The sequence below is a fragment of the Oreochromis niloticus genome, linkage group LG1, assembly GCF_001858045.2.
Source record: "Oreochromis niloticus isolate F11D_XX linkage group LG1, O_niloticus_UMD_NMBU, whole genome shotgun sequence".
In the NCBI taxonomy this organism is placed as follows: domain Eukaryota; kingdom Metazoa; phylum Chordata; class Actinopteri; order Cichliformes; family Cichlidae; genus Oreochromis; species Oreochromis niloticus.
This window is the reverse complement of record NC_031965.2, coordinates 35041509-35057170: the sequence shown is the minus strand read 5'-3', so window position 1 is coordinate 35057170 and position 15662 is coordinate 35041509. Positions and strand designations below refer to the sequence as shown.

At 37.7% G+C, this 15662-nt stretch overlaps 1 long non-coding RNA gene across 1 annotated transcript; it reads right to left on the bottom strand.

The window, feature by feature from the left end:
• Positions 1–6076: 6076 nt before the first annotated feature.
• LOC102083236 (uncharacterized) lies at positions 6077–15317 on the bottom strand. The gene is made up of 3 exons (XR_265675.2): positions 15235–15317; positions 15047–15135; positions 6077–7058 (listed from the first exon to the last, which is right to left on the bottom strand). It is a non-coding gene; the product is annotated as an uncharacterized LOC102083236 (long non-coding RNA).
• Positions 15318–15662: the final 345 nt, after the last annotated feature.

Genomic DNA, 15662 nt, shown 5'->3' with positions numbered 1-15662 from the left:
GCTGTCATAGCATTTCCTTACTGTAATCATACCTGGTAAATTAATTCCTCTCATAAGAATGTTTCTTTCAAAACAGATTGTAACATTTTGATTACTGTTTTGTACTAAAAGTGAATTCAAAGATGAAAAGCCATTTGTGTTTTGTGTTTGACGTAGCTGTAACACGTTATTTGACAGTCCACAATACAAAAAAGGCAACTGAAAAATCTGCTCATTATAAGAATGGTCTTGGCAACAGATGTTGCATTTAACATGTATGTTTGAAGTACAACAACAAAAACAGACTTTTTTTCAAACCACTTAACAACAAAAAGAGCTGGAACACAGCAACAGCTTGTTTTCTTTTTTGTGGCTGTTTTTTTGTTTTTCCCACAACAATACATTACTTGATAAAAAATAAGCACTACGTTCTTTATCATTAAAATGTATTATTAATTAATTTCCTTTAAGTACATGTAAAAGTGTAGCTTTATTAAGCATTAAATGTAAAAATGAACAAAGAAAAAACAAACTATTAAACAATGACACTTAAGCTACAATTGCAAATAAACAAAGGCTTTTGAGCAGTTTAAACCCCAAGATGACCCAACTCTTCTATCTACAGTACTGCCCTCCTACACAATCTGCTGTTCAGTAACTGTTGTCATTCCACAGCATAAAAGTCTGTTAGTAGTACTTGTCTGACATGCAGTACAAGTAAGTTCAGTCTCTCTTATATTGCAGGGGTTTTATTGTTGAATATATAACATCTTGATAAATATACCCTCTATGACCTAATGTTGCTCCAAAGCAGCTGACTTGTCTGACTACTTGGACATTTTTGCTTTCTCAAAAAAAAAAAAAAATCCTCATTGTCTTCTGGCTCACTTCCCACTGCTGATGAATTTTCAACAGTGCTGCCAACACCAGAAGACCCAGTGTCTAGAGGACACGACGTTATTCTTTTTATGAGTTCCCACTCATTAACAGAAGCCACCACAATTTGAACATGGGACGGTGCATGCCGGAAAGCCAATATCTCTCTGAAATAAGCAATGGCATTATTGCTGTGAGCACATGTACCTGCACTAACAGTCAAAAGTTTAGACATACCTTCTCATTTGATGTTTTTTCTTTATTTTCATGACTACTTACATTGTAGATTCTCACTGAAGGCAGCAAAACTATGAATGAACACATATGGAATTATGTAGTAAACAGAAAAGTGTGAAATATTTTAGATTCTTCAAAATAGACAGTCTTTGCTTTGATTACTGCTTTGCACTCTTGATGAGCTCCATGGGGTAGTCACCTGAAATGGCTTTCCAACAGTCTTGAAGGAGTTTCCAGAGATGTTGAGCACTTGTTGGCCCCTTTGCCTTCACTCTTTGGTCCATTTCATCCCAAACCATCTCAACTGGGTTTAGGTCAGGTGACTGTGGAGGCCAGGTCATCTGGCATAGTACTCCATCACTTTCATTCTTGATGAAATAGTCCTTACACAGCCTGGAGGTGTGTTTGGGGTCATTCTCTTGTTGAAAAATAAATGTGGGTCCAACTAAACGTAAACCGGATGGCATGGCATGTCGCTGCAGGGTGCTGTGGTACACATGCTGCTGCAGTGTGCCTTCAATTTTGAAAAAATCAGCCGCAGTGTCACCAGCAAAGCACCCCCACACCATCACATCTCCTCCTCCATTCTTCATGGTGGGAACCATGCATATAGAGACCATCCGTTCGTCTTTTCTGCATTGCAAAAAAACGCAGCGGGTAGAACCAAAGATCTCAAATTTGGACTCATTAGACCAAAGCACAGATTTCCACTGGTCTAATCTCCGTTCCTTGTGATTTTCGGCCCAAACAAATCTCTTCTGCTTTTTCCTTTTAGTATATCAGTGTAGTGGTTTCTTAACAGGTATTTGACCATGAAGGCCTTATTCGCCTGAGTCTCCTCTGAACAGTTGATGTAGAGATGTGTCTGCTACTGAAACTCTGTGTGGCATTTATCTGGGCTCTAATCTGTGGTGCTGTCAACTTGTGATTTCTGAGGCTATTGACTAGAATTAACTCAGCAGGAGAGGTGACTCTTGGTCTTCCTTTCCTGGGGCGGTCCTCATGTGAGCCAGTTGCGTTGTAGCATTTGATGGTTTTTGCGACTACACAAGGCCAAGGGTTTGAAATGCTGTCAACAAACAAAATCGGAGGTCACTAAAATCAATATTGAATCGGTGTGTAACTTTGCAAAAACAATGTCGGACTCTGTAGTTTTCTCTGGTCCCCTCCCCAATCAGACCAGGAGTGACATGTTTAGCCGCATGTTCTCCTTAAATTGCTGGCTGTCTGAGTGGTGTCCCAGAAACGATGTGGGCTTCATAGATAATTGGCAAACCTTCTGGAGGAAACCTGGTCTTGTTAGGAGAGACGGCATCCATCCCACTTTGGATGGAGCAGCTCTCATTTCTAGAAATATGGACAAATTCATTAAACCCCCCAAAATATGACTATCCAGAGTTGGGACCAGGAAGCAGAGTTGCAGTCTTACACGCCTCTCTGCAGCTTCTCTCCTCCTGCTACCCCCCCAAAAACCCATCTCCATTGAGACTGTGTCAGCTCCCAAAAAGACAAAAAACAAACTAAAAACCAGCAATAAACAACTTAAACATAAAAAATCACAAAGAAAGAACAATACAGTATCCACATCTGAACCAAAGAGTAAAACAGTGAAATGTGGATTATTAAATATTAGGTCTCTCTCCTCCAAGTCTCTGTTAGTACATGACTTAATAATTGATCAACAAATCGATTTACTCTGCCTTACAGAAACCTGGTTGCAGCAGGATGAGTATGTTAGTTTAAATGAATCAACACCCCCGAGTCATTCTAACTACCAGAAATCCCGAAGCACAGGCCGAGGGGCGGTGTGGCAGCAATTTTTCACACCAGCCTATTAATTAACGAAAGACCAAGACAGACTTTTAATTCATTTGAAAGCCTGATGCTTAGCCTCGTCCACCCCAGCTGTAAAACTCAGAAACCAGTCTTACTTGTTATCATCTATCGTCCACCTGGGCCTTACACAGAGTTTCTCTCTGATTTCTCAGACTTTTTATCTGATTTAGTGCTCAGCTCAGATAAAATAATTATTGTGGGTGATTTTAACATCCATGTAGATGCTAAAAATGACAGCCTCAACATCGCATTTAATCTGTTACTAGACTCAATTGGCTTCTCTCAAAATGTAAAAGAACCCACCCACCACTTTAATCACACTCTAGATCTTGTTTTAACGTATGGCATAGAAACTGAATATTTAACAGTGTTTCCTGAAAACCCTCTGCTGTCTGATCATTTCCTGATAACATTTACATTTACAATAATTGATTACACAGCAGTGGAGAGTAGACTTTATCAAAGTAGATGTCTTTCTGAAAGTGCTGTAACTAAGTTTAAGAATATAATCCACCCACTGTTATCATCTTCATCTTCAATGCCCTGTACCAACATAGAGCAGAGCAGCTATCTGAACGCTACTCCAACAGAGGTCGATTATCTTGTTAATAATTTTACCTCCTCACTACGTACGACTCTGGATACTGTAGCTCCTGTGAAAACTAAGGCCTCAAATCCAAAGTCCCTGACTCCGTGGTATAATTCTCAAACACGTAGCCTAAAGCAGATAACTCGTAAGCTGGAGAGGAAATGGCGTGTCACAAATTTAGAGGATCATCATTTAGCCTGGAGAAATAGTTTGCTGCTTTATAAGAAAGCCCTCCGCAAAGCCAGAACATCTTACTATTCGTCACTGATTGAAGAAAATAAGAACAACCCCAGGTTTCTCTTCAGCACTGTAGCCAGGCTGACAAAAAGTCAGAGCTCTACTGAGCCAACCATCCCTTTAACGTTAACTAGTAATGACTTCATGAACTTCTTCACAAATAAAATTTTTATCATTAGAGAAAAAATTACCAATAATCATCCCACAGATGTAATATTATCTACAGCTACTCTTAGTACCATCGATGTTAAGTTAGACTCTTTTTCTCCAATTGATCTTTCTGAGTTAACTTCAATAATTAATTCCTCCAAACCATCAACGTGTCTTTTAGACCCCATTCCTACAAAACTGCTCAAAGAAGTCCTGCCATTAATTAATTCTTCGATCTTAAATATGATCAACCTATCTCTAATAATCGGCTATGTACCACAGGCCTTCAAGCTGGCTGTAGTTAAACCTTTACTTAAAAAGCCATCTCTAGACCCAGCTGTCTTAGCTAATTATAGGCCAATCTCCAACCTTCCTTTCATATCAAAAATCCTTGAAAGAGTAGTTGTCAAACAGCTAACAGATCATCTGCAGAGGAATGGCTTATTTGAAGAGTTTCAGTCAGGTTTCAGAGCTCATCACAGCACAGAAACAGCTTTAGTGAAGGTTACAAATGATCTTCTTATGGCCTCTGACAGTGGACTCATCTCTGTGCTTGTCCTGCTAGACCTCAGTGCTGCGTTCGATACTGTTGACCATAATATCCTATTAGAGCGATTAGAACATGCTGTAGGTATTACAGGTACTGCACTGCAGTGGTTTGTATCATATCTATCTAATAGACTCCAGTTTGTACATGTAAATGGAGAGTCCTCTTCAGACACTAAGGTCAATTATGGTGTTCCACAGGGTTCAGTGCTAGGACCAATTCTATTTACATTATACATGCTTCCCCTAGGCAACATCATTAGAAGACATAGCATAAATTTTCACTGCTATGCAGATGACACGCAGCTCTATCTATCCATGAAGCCAGGTAACACACACCAATTAGTTAAACTGCAGGAATGTCTTAAAGACATAAAGACCTGGATGGCCGCTAACTTTCTGCTTCTTAATTCAGATAAAACTGAGGTTATTGTACTCGGCCCTGAAAATCTTAGAAATATGGTATCTAAGCAGATTCTTACTCTGGATGGCATTACCTTGGCCTCCAGTAACACTGTGAGAAACCTTGGAGTCATTTTTGACCAGGACATGTCCTTCAATGCACATATTAAACAAATATGTAAGACTGCTTTCTTCCATTTGCGCAACATCTCTAAAATTAGAAATATCCTGTCTCAGAGTGATGCTGAAAAACTAGTTCATGCATTTATTACTTCCAGGCTGGACTACTGTAATTCACTATTATCAGGAAGTCCTAAAAACTCGCTGAGAAGCCTTCAGCTAATCCAAAATGCTGCAGCAAGAGTACTGACAGGGACTAGAAAGAGAGAGCATATTTCTCCTGTTTTGGCTTCCCTTCATTGGCTTCCTGTTAAATCCAGAATTGATTTCAAAATCCTGCTCCTCACATACAAGGTCTTAAATAATCAGGCCCCATCTTATCTTAATGACCTTGTAGTACCATATCACCCTATTAGAGCACTTCGCTCTTGCACTGCAGGCCTACTTGTTGTTCCTAGAGTATTTAAAAGTAGAATGGGAGGCAGAGCCTTCAGTTTTCAGGCCCCTCTTCTGTGGAACCAACTTCCAGTTTGGATTCGGGAGACAGACACTATCTCTACTTTCAAGATTAGGCTTAAAACTTTCCTTTTTGCTAAAGCATATAGTTAGGGCTGGACCAGGTGACCCTGAATCCTCCCTTAGTTATGCTGCAATAGACGTAGGCTGCCGGGGATTCCCATGATGCATTGAGTTTTTCCCTTCCAGTCACCTTTCTCACTCACTATGTGCTAATAGACCTCTCTGCATCGAATCATATCTGTTATTAATCTCTGTCTCTCTTCCACAGCATGTCTTTCATCCTGTTTTCCTTCTTTCACCCCAACCGGTCGCAGCAGATGGCCGCCCCTCCCTGAGCCTGGTTCTGCCGGAGGTTTCTTCCTGTTAAAAGGGAGTTTTTCCTTCCCACTGTCGCCAAAGTGCTTGCTCATAGGGGGTCATATGATTGTTGGGTTTTTCTCTGTATTTATTATTGTGCTATCTACTGTACAATATAAAGCGCCTTGAGGCGACTTTTGTTGTGATTTGGCGCTATATAAATAAAATTGAATTGAATTGAATTGAATTGAAAGAAAAGGGCGGCTACTTTCAGGAGTTATTTATCGTGTTTTCTTTGCTACATAATTCCTTATAACTTGCTTTATTTGTTTGATGTCTTCAGTATGTATCTACAATGTAGAAAGTAGTAAAAATAAAGGAAAACCATTAAATGAGAAGGTGTGTCTGACCTTTTGACTGGTATGGTATACCTATGGCAAATTTTCCAAAAAATCTTTGTGTTTGTGCTGAACATTACTCAGAATTCGCAGAATTTAAAAGAACCAATAACAGTATTCCTCGTAGGGAAAGTCGTTGGAGAGAGGTTTCAAGACGTTGCTTGGAGATGGTCATAGACCACAGGAAACTGGTTTCAGTGAGACTTATTATCATTTCATTGTCATTTTATTCAAAGCTGTACCTGGTCACAGATGGGATAACACATGTCAGCATTGCCTTCACTGACAACAGCAGTATCTGAGGAGCGACGAGTCCACGAGTTTGCACTACAAATGGCAAACTGCTTATTTATGCTATCCATGGCATCTTTTAAATCAGAATGTTTATATTCAGTGAAAGTTTTAACAAAGTTGGTGGAAAAATCATTACACTCACTTTGCCTTAAAATTAAAATGTGGCATGAATTTGGTTTATACATATCATGTGTTTGGAATCCTCATATTCGTTCACTATTTCATACAAGTACAGCTTTCCCCAGCTTCCAAGCTTGCTTCAGTGACATATGATTCTCATGAAGCCCTTATAACGCTGTCAGTATGTCTGCATTTGTGCACTCTGTTTGCATGCTTTGTAGCGTGTCAATCATACTCTTTCATTCTGGAGTATCCTTTGTAAATGCATTGCATCAGGGTTTCCTGCACAGCAGGATCTTTCTCACTGGTTCCCTCAAATATTTTGAGGAATAAGGCATACTGTCTCGTTGAAAAAGCTTGCACATTTAAAAGTGTTGCTGCTTGCTTTTGAGGAGGAGGTCCACATGATGCTTCATCTGAGATCCACTAGATTGGAGTGTTCACTGAACCTGATAAATCTAAAGACACAAAAAATACTATTAAATGCCAGAAAATGAATGAATTAAATAATTTATGGTGACGTTAAAAGCATAAACAAAAAACATTACACAGAACCTGCTTGAAAATGCTAAAAAGTATATTGATACTTACTTAAGACAATATTTGTTGTCTAAATGATCAAAATAAATTACCAAACAAACAAACAAACAATATGAGAATACAAATACAACACCCATGCCATAACACTACCCTAAGCATTTATATTTCAGGGTCCCTCTTTCATAAAGTGATTCTTGTAAGTAAACTATTGAACATTGGAAAGTAATTATATTCTCTATAGTCTATATACTCATATTTTAATATATAAGTCTGGCATATTGCTTATATTTCAGCATTATTGTATATTCAAAAAATGTTGTCATTAAAACGTCAGTTGTCAGATTATTTTTAATTATTATTATTATTTTTACAACTTACCATTAGTTTTATGTAAATTCAGAAAATAAAATGAGAATCAGAACACTTTATTAATGTCAGACGAAATTATGTGGTCACAGTAAGAAAAGTAACCAACAAGTTGAAGTACCTGTCATGGTATTGGGTCATTGACCCAGTGTCAGCTACCCAATACCAATCTTGATCGAATCAAATCGATTTTGAGAAGTGAACCTGTTTTCTGGATTGTATTATCTTGGGTTTTCTGATTTAGTTCTTGTGACTAGCAATAGTTTGGTAATCCCTGGTAATGTCCCTGCTATATTATTAGAGGTCTCTAGTTTAGTTTTTAGTTACTTTAGGGTTATCAGTTTATGTTTCCATCGCCACGTCTCTGTTCTCTTCCTTGGTGCCCCCTCATGTTTGTTATGTCTCTCGTCCCTGTCATGTCTCTGTGCTCTCCATGTTCTTCTCCCTGTGTTTCCTTTGGCTCCCCCAGTCTGTCTTGTGTTTCCATGTTTTTTTTATCCCTGTCTTAGTGTCAAGCATGTGTGTCCTTGCCTGGGTCTATGTGTGCACGTTACTTCCTCTTTTATTTTGACAGTCCCTCATCTCATGTGCATTGTGTTCAGTTTCTTCTTTTGCATTTTGTTTGGTAGTTTTATTTGAATTTTCTCCCAGCCTAAATAAAGGGCTCACTTTTTGTTAAGTCCAGTCTTGTCTCTTTGCGTCTGCTTTTGGGTCATGACAGTACCAATAGTAAATAACACAATATATTACAAAATATTACAAAATAACTATAATAAATACAGATAGCTACAAGATATAAATATAGCACAATACACTACATACAATTTAAGTTAGATAAAGTGGAAACTGTGGTGCCCCTCTTACCATACAGACTTTGTTATTTTTTCTGTGGAGGATGTGCAACTACTCCCATGTGTGTACTTGTGCTTGAGTACAAAAACATGCCACAGAAATATTTAATAACAGTTAAAATCGACAGTTGGTCATTCAGAAATTATTTGCCATTAACTAAATGTTACTGGTTATGTTACTGTTAATGCTTCAGAATCTTAACAAAGCAAATAACTCAAAATCATGTTTCATTAAACATGATAAAATATTAAAACACGGGAGGATGACCAGAGCTCTACCTTGGTCTATATATGGTGGATTGCACCAACTGAAGGTTACATGTAAAAGCTTTCATGAAATTAAATAAATGTTATATCAATGTATGATTGAACAGAATGGACAGTTTTCTTTTTAATAAATTGCTATAAGTTTCTATACTAGCTTATAAAACATAATACTAATTCCATAAAAGACTGCATAAAATAGATTATCTAGTTACACACAGTAAGTTATGGAACAACAGAAACGACTTAGTATATTAAACCATCTGTGAGATGAGACAGATCGCTGACTAGATATAGAAGAAGAGATGAATAGGTAACAAAATTACCTGAAATATTTATAACCTCTGTCTCTTTCATCATTGCCTCTCTCATAAGCCATTAAAGAGTCCTTTTGGGACCTCTTAATTGAGTTCCTTTTTGGAACAGAATATGAAAGGCTTCTTTTTCCTCTCCCCACCCCTTTTCAACTAAAGAATGGGGTGATTAAAATACACAGAATGGAAGTTCTAGTCCAAAAGTTCATTGCAATCAGGGGTGCAATTTCAGTATTGATTCAGAAGTCTGTAGAAAATTTAGTGGACATAATTATTAAGGACTGACAACTGCAGTTTTACACACACTGTTGTCCTGACTTAACTTTCAGTAGCGAGCAGTGAGGACAAAATACTATTCATACTATTAGTCTGAATATGGCCAGTATTGTGAATTTTATACTGCAATTATGTCTGCTAAAATGACACTTAAACATAACAAATTCCCCAAATAAACTATTTTTCATGCACAATGATGGTGACTAACCATATTTCTTTTCCCTTTATTAAATGTATGAGGGTTGCAAAATGTTCCTCAGGCTTAGTGCTGTGTTTGTGGAACCTGTGAGGAGGCACTGTATTTAAGGATAACTTTAATTTCATGACAAATCTTGCCATACAGTATGTATGTTAATCTATATTAGTTGATTTTCCGTGGACACAAAAAAGACTTTGCTTTTTCACACTTGTGTTCAAAATATTGCCATTCTGGTTTTCAAAATGAGGTTGAGGTTTGTCTTTGACTCTATTTGACTTATGAAATGTCAAAAATAACTTCACATATCCAATACAAAAGTTCTGCATGACTTAAATTTCCATAACAGACCTGAAACTGATTATTTGCTTATGACTGATGAAGAGCAGCAAATATTCTTGCCTTTTTTTAAAGAGGAGATTAAGAGCTGCAGCCCTGAAAGCAATCATTTGACTGATTTATCACTTCTCACTCTGCCATCTACAAATGCCAAGCAGATGGTCTGGCATCCCCAAAATTAAACTGCTAACAAATGCAGGTAGTGTGGTGAACGTGACACTGTGTTTTTGCGCCTTTTTGAACGAACAGAGATGTCCAAGGAATTGTACTGAAGATCAAAATGATTGTGTGACAAGTGAGGACATGCATATGTGCAGGGATTGGGGAGGGGAGAGAGTGTGGATTTAAAGAAGTGAGAGATCAGGATTATTTTTCCCTACTGTGATGAAATTAAAAAAGAAAAAAATCTTTTCGGGTGTGATTAATTGTTTTACACGAATAAGGGAAAACAAAATCATTTATATTCCTGGAGGTCAGAAGAGACACTTTTATGAAAACATGCATTTCTCTTTCTGTGCAGCATTTGGGAATACAGAAAAAAAAAAAACTGTTATCACAGGACTCCAGTATGTTTGGATGTAAACCATAAAAAGGCACTGAATGATGCTCTGTTGTCTGGAACATCAGCGAATGCATCCATCCATCTGAGTGGATGTGTCTGAGGACAATTCCACAGTGGGTTTTCTTGTGCAGGAAAGTGTATGGGTGATACAACAAAATGAGAGCCCCAAATCTCCACAGATCTCATTAGACTGGTCATAACATTGCAACAATAGTAGAAGGCATATTCATCTGACTTCTGTTTTTATCTTTTCCCCACTGCACAGTCCCAAAGCCTTACCATCAGCTCTCTTGCACCATCACTAGCTTTGGGTTAAAGCTACAGACAGCGCACAGCTGACTGTGGTTTTCTGCTGACATGTTTGCAGACTGAGTATTCCACAGCCATCATTAGTCTTTTTCTTTTTTTTCTTTCCTGTCATTTATTACAGGGAACATGGACATTAGCGAGGGGATCTAAAAGATGCTGAATAATTACAGTCTTGTTTTGGATTTAAGGAAGGAGAAGGGGGGAAAAACCTTAGTGGGGTTTAAGTATTTTTAATGGTGTGAGTTCATGCAATTTTTTTGTTTGTTTGGATTTTTTTGGAATAAAGCACCGGAGGTTAAACTTTGATCACAAACAAGCAGATAATTGTTAAACATTGCTAACCTAGATCAGAGCTGAAGCCTGCACACCCGGTGGCAAAAATTCATACATCAGCAAAGCAAGTTAATGCTGTTATTGCATGGTAGTGCACATTTCAAGAAAAACAAAAAAATATATATAATATTTGTGCTGCTGTTTGCCGGCACTGATAATACTCCGCTGTGTATTCTCCATATTAATGAACCTTTCTATCACACTAAAACAGATTATCTCAGCTCTGAATTTATTACAGACACCAGTGTAAAGGCAGCATAATGGCAGGGTAATTATTAGCTGTGAATTGAAATATAGATTCACATCATCACTATGTAAAATTGTCTGCAACAATATGCACTGTCTGTTGGGAAATGATATTGGTTTCTTTGGCTGTGTTTCTTTTGGTGTCTCAATTACATCTTTTTTTTAAAAAAACTGTAACTTCACATGGAAATGAACAAAATGGGAAGTAAATGCATTTTTTAAATCAGTTCTGCCATTGCTTTGCCTGAATTTGGTGTCTTGATTTAATATAAAATAATGATGGCGCAGACAGTTCTATGATTTATGGCATCATATTCATGGTTCAAAATAGGAAGGATAATTCACACTAGACTACATCCACAGAAATGGCCCCTGGAGCTAAATGCTAATATCAGCATGCTAAGATTTTTAACATGTTAATATTAAGGGGGGTGGCACAGCAGTGCACTGTCGCCTCACAGTAACACGTTCAGCTGGGGACCTCCATATGATGAACATTTTCCAAATTACAGGCCCTCAGAGTACATGGGGTGTGTCAAAATTTGGGGGTTTTATGTCACTTTATTTTTCTAACATTTTGGAGATTTTGTAAATTCTTAACAAAGGAGAGCCATATTAAAGTTTCAAGAGGAGAAAAAACACATTTAGGCACTATTAAAGTGCATAACAAAATCAAATTCTAGCATATGAATGATTTCTTTAGAACCTACTTTTGATATAAGGCTCATATTTCAGCAATCTATCCAGCAATTAATTCAATTCAATTCAATTTTATTTATATAGCGCCAAATCACAACAAAAGTCGCCTCAAGGCGTACAATATAAATATTGTACAGTATACTCTATAATAACAGATACAGAGAAAAACCCAACAATCATATGACCCCCTATGAGCAAGCACTTTGGCGACAGTGGGAAGGAAAAACTCCGGCAGAACCAGGCTCAGGGAGGGGCGGGGCCATCTGCTGCAACCGGTTGGGGTGAGAGAAGGAAAACAGGATGAAAGACATGCTGTGGAAGAGAGACAGAGGTTAATAACAATTCAATTCAATTCAGTTCAATTTTATTTATATAGTGCCAAACAGTGTTGGTCAAGTTACTTGAAAAAAGTAATCAGTAACTAATTACTGATTACTTCCCCCAAAAAGTAATCCCGTTACTTTACTGATTACTTATTTTCAAAAGTAATTAATTACTTAGTTACTTTTTAAAAACACGATTTACAACCTGAATAGGTAATAAAGCGATAGATCTTTCAGCCCAATTCTACTTTTTCTGCGTAATTCATCATACAAAATGTAATCAAATGGAAAAGTCTCTTTTTAAAACTTGTTTTATTAGTTTTAATCTTTTAACTTTATGCACCATCAAAAATTAAATTATATGCAACATTCTCTGACTGGAAGAAATTTGTTTAACATTTAAATCTATTTTCTGCACATTCCAGCACATAAAATAAAATATGTTTTTGTGTTTACACTCACTCTTTCAAATAGATGAAAGTAAAACACAGCAGAAAATAAATAAAATCAAAGACTAGCGGTCCTGTTGCTCTATTTTCACCTATAAAGCAGGAGTGGGTTAGGCGGAGGTTTACCCGTTTTCGCGTTCTCGGCTTGATGCGTACTTCGAATTGGAACAGTACTTGGTCTCCGACTGATGACGTATCACGAGTACACGAGAACGCAAGTATGCATATTGAGAAACGCCCGATATATTATCCATTGTTGATCTGCAGACAGCTGTTGTCACGAACGTTGCACTCGCTTACGTCACTGTCATGAGACATTCAAAAATACAGGCTTATTATAATGTGCTATACTGATGTATTTTGCTACTTTTATTGTAAAATTGATTAGTTATGACTTTAGACTCATTTGGCTGCTCCCATATTGCCAATGTGAATGAAAATGAAACTGCTTTCAAAGAAAATGTCTCTCTTATCTACATAAAGATGAATTTGAGTTCATGAAATGATCCATATGTTGTGAGCTAAATGAGATCTTGAACATTCTGTTTAAGGATAATTGTGGAGTAAGCACATCAAATCTCAATTTCAAAGGTACACAATCATGATATAAAGAATCATAAGTGAAAACCCCAGTGTTTCCCTTATGTCAGACACAACAGGAGAACATGCCTGGTGTGCTTTGAGGTTAGCTACTTCTTACACAATCAATAATCCACTCAAAAAGAGACTACTAAGTGTAGCTCTTCCCCTAGCCTGCCCTGAAACACTCCTCTCATTTCTTCATTCAAAACCATCCACTGAACCTTGAACCCACAAGCAAGAAGCCCCTTGACCTCATAGCGACTCCACCTTTGCTCCTGTCAAGGACTTGGCAACTTGCTGTGCATCACAACATGGCGAGCTTGGGAATCTAGCTGACTGGAGAGGGAGCCAGGCTCCAAGCAGCATCTAATGGATATGTGATGGCCTGGAGCTTGCCTGAATAAATACACACTTGTGCAATTACAGCGGCTGGAGTCTTGGCATGAAGTGCTCATTTGGTACCACAGTAATTTGGAGGCCAATTGGCTTTCGCCTCTTCTCCTGCCTTGTAAGTATGGTATGTATCTGAAAAGGTCAGAAGAAAATAGCTTTAGCTAGGGTTTTTTTTTTTCTTCTTGTGATATGTGGGAGGGTTGGATAATGTGAACAATTTTGTGTCAAACCTTAACCTTAAGTGAAAGGTAATTTCAAAGCAGACTGAATGACTACAAGACTGAAACTGTCCAAAGTTGAGTCACTACGAATATATGTTCCAGACTCCCTGAAACTGATAGTTTGTTCATTTGAATTCTAAAGTAAATAGGGGACATGCAATCTCAAATATTGTAGTAACTAAACAGCAAAAATATATATACATATTTCTGCTAAAACCAAACAACGGATTAACAAAAAGCTTTCAGACCATTTTCAGTAAGACCCTAGTACACTTATTTGGTTCAACGCCTCGTATATGTTAGTCAGCGCTGTATCTGTTAAATAATTCTCAAATAACAGTGTTCCACATCATTGATTTATGCTCACTCTATTCAGAAAAAAATCTAGTGTAGTAAGCAGGCCAAAACGGACTCAACATGGTAAGAATTACTCGAACCAGAAACTGGATAATTAACTTTCATAGAAACGGGAGGTATTTTTAAATGATTAGCAGCCTAGGTACATAATTGGTAGTCCTGAACTGAGGTTCAGGACTACCAATTATGGAAGACCTTGTGTCTTCCAGCAGTATAGGGTCACAGAAAAGCATAACTGTGACTCTTATACACTGTTTAATTATGTTTATTTGCTAACTATAAGATTATCATGTAAGCCATTTAATAAAAATATCATTCATGTATTAGCTGACCTAACAGTGCTTGAATTTCATATGGCATTTTCTGCCATGGCTGTGTTCAGCTCATTGTTTGGCAAAGCTTAAGGCTCACTTGGTTACCATTCTGTGAATAACATGGGAGCTTTATGAGGATTATGCCAAAGCTTCATGGCTCAAATTGGTTTTAGGATGGAGAATGCAGGCACAAAGTGTAGACTACTGTCATTTTCATGAGCCTCCGTGAATGTCACATGCTGGCGAGTTTGGCACAAAGTGTGTAAGCAGTGAAGACAAATGAAAACTGGCCATGATCTCAAATACCATCAGAAGAACGTTGACAGAAGTGGCAAAAGGGCAAAATCTGACACACATTGGTTTCCACTGGGGAAAGGAAACACACACACACACATAGGAACGACTGTTACTATTTGAAACACTAGTCGCTGGAGATATGACACTGTTGCTCTTAACTGCAGGCATTTGCAGTTTACAGTAATTTCTCACCACTGACTTTCTACTTTTTTTACCTGCCAGTCATCTGAAGCTCTTTAAAAACCTGCTTCTTGTCCTTGTCTTTCCTCCAGTCCCCCTCCCTAGATCTTCTCTGAAGGGGTCACTGCCGTTAGAGGGAAAACAGACCCAGAAGTGGATTTTCAATTGGATTGTCAGAAGCTGGCTGTTTTAATAAATCCTTCACCATAAAAGGGCACGGTACCTTTTGTGAAGTGGCCTCACCCATGACGCTCAGCTTGGGCGCTCACCAGTGAACCTTGTCTGCCAGAACCAGCTTCCCCAAGATAAAAAGCACCTGACAAGTATTCACTGGATGGGAGGGACTTTACTCAGAATAAATAAATGACAGAGTATAAATGAATGAGTCATTATACCACTGAATGAACGATGAAACCAGGTTTAGATAATAACACTGCAGCTATGATGGAAACAAACATAGCTGGTTTAAAAATAAGAGTAATGCAAGTAAAGTCAAAGGTGAATATTTTCCCTCTGAATTTTGTCTTTCGTACTTTGTAAAGATTTTCTCCCAACCATTTGTAGTAGATAATTCATTTAACTCTTTAACTAAGAGTTTAACTAATTATAAGGATAATAAGAAATCATATTTCTGTTACACATGTGAAACTG